The sequence below is a fragment of the Carex rostrata genome, chromosome 27, assembly GCF_964058835.1.
Source record: "Carex rostrata chromosome 27, lpCarRost1.2, whole genome shotgun sequence".
Taxonomy (NCBI): domain Eukaryota; kingdom Viridiplantae; phylum Streptophyta; class Magnoliopsida; order Poales; family Cyperaceae; genus Carex; species Carex rostrata.
In genome coordinates, this window is record NC_135944.1 from 650,830 (window position 1) to 656,660 (window position 5,831).

A 5,831-nucleotide genomic window follows, 5' to 3' on the forward strand; every position below is an offset into this window, starting at 1 on the left:
AACCTCTTTGTGAGAGCATCAAACTTGGAAGAGAGAAGCGTGACTGCATCGACCTCATGCCTACCTGGTGTAGCCCTTGGTGCGGCTGGTGTAGGCCTTTCTGAAGTCCATTGATGGTGGTTGAGAGCTATGTCCTCAATCAACGTGTATGCATCATCCACCCCAAGATTCATTAATGCTCCATTTGCAGCTGCATCAATGGTTAATCGAGTGTTATAATTCAATCCATTGTAAAAGGTCTGAACTATCAACCATTTCTCTAAACCATGATGTGGACAGGTCCTAATCAATTCCTTGAACCATTCCCAAGCCTCATAAAGAGACTCACCATTTTTTGCACAAAAGAGATGATTTGGTTCCTGAGTTGAGCTGTTTTGCTAGGCGGAAAATACTTAGCAAGAAAAGCCTGAGTAAGCTCCTCCCAGGTAGTGATGGTACCGGCAGGTAACGAATGTAACCATGCCCTAGCCCTACCTATCAGTGAGAATGGGAATAACCTAAGTCTAATGGCATCATCAGACACACCATTAACCTTAAAGGTATTACAAATTTCAAGAAAAATGGACAGGTGCAAGTTTGGGTCCTCATTTGGTAAACCAGTAAATTGGTTTTGTTGGACCATTCCCAAAATTGCAGTTTTAATTTCAAAATTGTTTGCAGCCACTGTAGGTGCACGGATGCTAGAAATGATGTTTTGCGTGGAGGGGATGGTGAACTCGCGCAAAGATCTCGGTTGTTCCGCCATCAGTGGTGGTTCTGTGCCAACAGGGATGGTTTGATTGGTGGGGTCAGCCAGTTCTGGATGATTTCTCAGAAATGCACGAGTTATCGGCCGATGAGCTACAGGGGCCAGTATCGTGCGAGTCTAGAAAAAGAAATAGATTAGTTTAAAGAGAATAAGGAAATACAAATAAAAAGAGAATATCTAGTCTCACTTACACACCGGTTATACTAATATTTCGTTACCTCCCCGGCATCGGCGCCAGAAAAGCTTGATGTGATTTTGGTAGCTTATCAATTTAATCCCTAATCCCAATACAATTCGGTCACTGATAGACCTAAATTATATACATATTCGATCTGATTTTTATCACAAAATAACATCAAATATCTTGTATTTTGAATATAAAGTGAATAGAATACATCTAGGATCGTATTCGATAAGGCGGATATGGGTAAGATTTTTTTTTCGTTAGCTTATTGGGTATGGGTATGGGTAAGAATTTTTTTTCGTTAAATAAATGGGTAAGGGTATGGGTAATGACTATTTCGTACCCGTTACCCTATAGGGTAATTATAAAATTCAAATATATATTCAATTCAATTTCCAACCCACTTAAATGTATATTTAATTCAATTTCTAATCCACTGAAATGTATATTTGTGTTTTTAAATTTTTATTCTTTATAAAAAAATAATTTAGTTGAAATTAATTGTACATTTATTTTATTTTTTTATTAGAAATGCAATTATATATGTGTTAAAATGAATGAGTTTTTGATGTTTAATTTGTAAAATATAATAAAACTAATTATTATACTAGTATTATTCGTTATTCACCCGCTACCGTTTCGTTACCCGATAATATTAACGGCTAAGGGTAGGGTAGGGTAAGATCAATTTTTAATGGGTATGGGTAGGGTATGGGTACGGTCAATTTTAATGGGTATGGGTATGAAAATGTCTCCACCCGACCCGTACCGTACCCATTGACACCCCTAGGGATCAAGTTACTGCGTTTGCTTGGTTTTAACTTGCAGGAACTGAAGAAAAATGCTCAGTGCGGACACACAGTTTGCGATATGGCCACAATAAGTACTTAGATCGATTTCTGGACGTGCACCAATTTTAAAAAGGTATAATAAGCTATACGTCAAAATCCGTGCGAACGCACGGATCTGGATGCAGCCGCACTCTGGTCGCACAGGAAAATTCCGAGCCTAGTGCGGGTGGTGCAGACGTAGTGCGGATGGTACTGTAGCAGTGCGGACGCACTGTAGCAGAACGCATAACTGGAGCCTGATCTTAAAATAGCCATAACTTTTGACTCGTAACTCCGATTTAGGCTTGCGACCACTTTTTGGAAAGCTAGGAAGAAGATTTACAACATGATAAACTAAAAAAGAAAATTTGGAGTCAGTAGGACGCACTAAACTCGCAGACAGCCAAAATTACACGTTTTCTATACGGTTTCTATTTTTGGCGCACCAAGGACACGTTTTTACAACTAAACTTGGACAAGGCATCCTGGGGAAATAATTTAAATATAGCACCCACTAACTCCACTTCCTAGCCTCTTAATTGGGCATGACTCTTGGCTATAAAAGATGAGGTTCATTTCCATACAAAGGATAACACATGAATCCATCATCCATCCATTATCTCACTCTCTCTCCACACACGCAATACTTAGCGATAAATTCTGAAGTAAGGAAAGCTTTCAAGCAAGGAGAAGAAGGGTTTCCTGAGCAAGATTTCGGCAAGATAGAGGTTCTTGATTCAATAAAGGGTGTAATCATTTCTTTATTTCATTTCTTTTTACTTTGCCAACTTTTTGTAATGGATATCTCTAAGAGAGAGTAGTTCTCTCTCTAGGGGTTTAGGTCAATGCATGAACTTGTTTAATTGTATCTTATTCGGTTATTTATTTTTGTTATGATTGTTTTATGGGATTTGATGTTAATTTCTGTGATTTATCATTTGTGTTAATTACATAGTTAGTACTTAAAATCGCAGTAGTCCCGTGTTGGATTCGAAAGAACCAATATTGCTAGGATGAGAGGAGAGTACCAAATTATGAATGCAAATACCCTAGGTTTGGATTAGGATTTAACCAATTTGTAATCTAAGCCGGAACTATAGAAATTAAGGTTAGGAATTTGGTGAAGGACCTAACCGTGAAGGCAAATCCTAATTAGGACATCTCAAATCGAATCAGGTATTGGTATGAAGGACTTAATCGTGAAATATCAATATTTGAGGAGAGGAGAGACTAACAAGAGCATATGGTCTAGGTAGCTAGGATGAAGGACTTAATCGTGAAGTTCGAATTACTTAGACACGTTATTAATTCACGAAAGTGACCCTTAATAATATATTAGGTTAGAAACCTCATTAAATCATACATGAACTTAAACAAATACCGAATAGATAGAGTTAGCAAGGAATTGTAGACCGAATGCCCCTAGATCTTCTCAAACTAGAAAGCAAACCAATCTTTCTTTCCTTTATTTACTTTAATTGTTTTTAATTCATCTCTTTAGGGTATTGAACCCAAACTTAGGATTAATTAGAACAAAACCCCCCAATTTACTTTTATTGCACTTTACTTTCCTTTAATTTTCCGAAATTAATTAGTAAAGTTTAAACTAAGTATTTATCATACTCCCTGTGGATCGATACCCGACAATATACTACTTTGATAAGATTGTATACTTGCAATCTGAACCAAAAGCGTATTTAGGATTTAAAAGGTACATCTCGTTGTACTGAAGCTTTTTACCATACCCTTTGGACGTATCAAGTTTTTTGGCGCCGTTGCCGGGGAGTATAGTTTAAATACTAAGTTTTTACTTTACAAATTTATTTCAGATTTTTTTCTTTTCGTTTGAGAACTAACTTTAATTCTTTTAGCATTCTATGAGCTTTGGGAGAACCCCTTTAGGAACGCTTTATTACGAAGAAGAAGAACATCGAAGCATGGAAAACGAAGACAACCAATTCCAACATGGATCCCACCATGATGAACATTTTCACTATGGGAACAAAACAACAACGGAAATGGCCGTAGCCGTCAACAAGGCCCCCGCTTCGGTTTCATTCCTCATGGCCAAGATCCACGCGACATCAAGCCCTCTCTTATCCACCTACTTGGCCAAAATCAGTTCGGAGGAGCCCTAAATGAAGACCCACATGCTCATTTGGCGGTTTTCGAAGAACATTGCGGCACTTTTTGCGCGAGAAGGAGATGAGCTAGACAACCTCAAACTCAAATGCTTCCACTTGTCCCTCTGAGACAATGCGAGAGAACGTGGCTAAGGACCGTCAACCGGGACCACATCGAGACATGGGATGACATGGAGAAGTTATTCTTATGAAAAAAACTTTCCTCCATCCAAAACCCAACATTTTCGGACAAAGATCACGACGTTCAAGCAAGCCGAGGGAAAATCTCTAACCGAGGCATGGGATCGATGGGCGTGGGCTCCAACGCCTGTGCCCTAACCATGGCCTTGACATGTGGTTGTTATTTCAATTCTTTTATGGAGGTTGCACTATAGCTACTAAGACTCATTTAAATTCAGCTACAGGGGGAAACATGTCACGAATGGATCCGGCACAAGCCATGGCAATGATTGAAGATATGGCGATCAACCAAAGGGAGTGGACAGCCGAGCGAGGGGGACGGACCCAAACCACACCAGGAATCATAAAGGTCGATGAGGTTATCAGTCACAAGCGCATGACCTTATCGCTTAGTAATTTGGGTATCGAACCACAAGGAGGTATTTTAAGTACTGGCTTAGCAGTTTTCAGTAATCTAGACAAGCAAATATTGAGTGGTTTTCTTTTAAACTAAATTATAAAAATGCTGGATGAATTAACTAAGTGCATAATGAATTATAAACTAATGAAGACTAAATTCCAGAACCTCAGCCTGAATTCCAGACAGAATACAGATTGAATTATCTGAATGCAACTTGAATTAACAGAATGCAGAATAAATTCCAGAAACAGAAAATGATGAGAAATATCAGAGGGAATAAATATCTAGAATTATGGTTTCACTATGATACTTTTAATTATGTATTTCTAATTGTTTTTATATTTAGGAATAAATATAAGAGAGAATAAATATCTAGGAAAATAAATCGACTATAATATTGATAATTACATGCCACCAAAAGAATAATGCAATACAGTCCGTTGAACATGATAATTATCTTGACACGTGTATTCAAAAGAATAATGCAATACAAATCATGCATTTGTTAATTATCTTGACACGGGTTTTCAAAATAAAATAATTTATTACTCTATGCTACGCACAAAAGTTGTTGCACATGTTAAAAATATGAGTGAGTCTATGGTACTATGTATATTACGATTTGGCACTGTGCTACGGCTCTACACTACTACAGAATAAGTGATTGTACACGGACATAAATAGGAGAGCTACACGGATTTCCTACCGTGTGGAATGTGAGGGTTTAGAAATCCCTGAATATTTACACACTGATATTTACCCGTGTGCGATTATCGAGAGCTACACGAATTATTACATAAACAACCGTGTACAAACGCTTGCCAGCGTCGCTCTCAAAATAACCGAGCTACACGGATATTTACATAAACAGCCGTGTATGATTACTCTTTCTACGTGGACATTTAGCTAAATGTTCATGTACAATTACTCTTTCTACACGGATATTTAGCTAAATGTCCGTGTAGCTCTCTTATTTTTTTTATATGTTTAAATACCTTTCTACACGGACATTTAGCTAAATGTCCATGTACAATTACTCTTTCTATACGGATATTTAGCTAAATGTCCGTGTAGCTCTCTTATTTTTTTTATATGTTTAAATACCTTTCTACACGGAATTTAGTTAAATGTCCATGTAGAATTGTTCTTTTTTTCCCTTTTTTTTGTGGCTAGCTTCCAATTTTGTTAGCCATTTAAAATTAGAATTCCAAAACAGAGAAACATTAAACAGAGGTCTTTTAAACTCATAATTCCAAAACTATACAACAGTATAAATAATTTATGTACACTAAATTATACAAAATTATACAAATCCATATTGAGCATTACAAAATTTAAATTGAAA

At 37.1% G+C, this 5,831-nt stretch overlaps 1 non-coding gene across 1 annotated transcript; it reads left to right on the top strand.

Annotated features, from left to right (window-relative positions):
- The first annotated feature begins 261 nt into the window (after positions 1-261).
- Positions 262-367, top strand: LOC144545387 (small nucleolar RNA R71). The gene has a single exon (XR_013508489.1). It is a non-coding gene; the product is annotated as a small nucleolar RNA R71 (small nucleolar RNA).
- Positions 368-5,831: the final 5,464 nt, after the last annotated feature.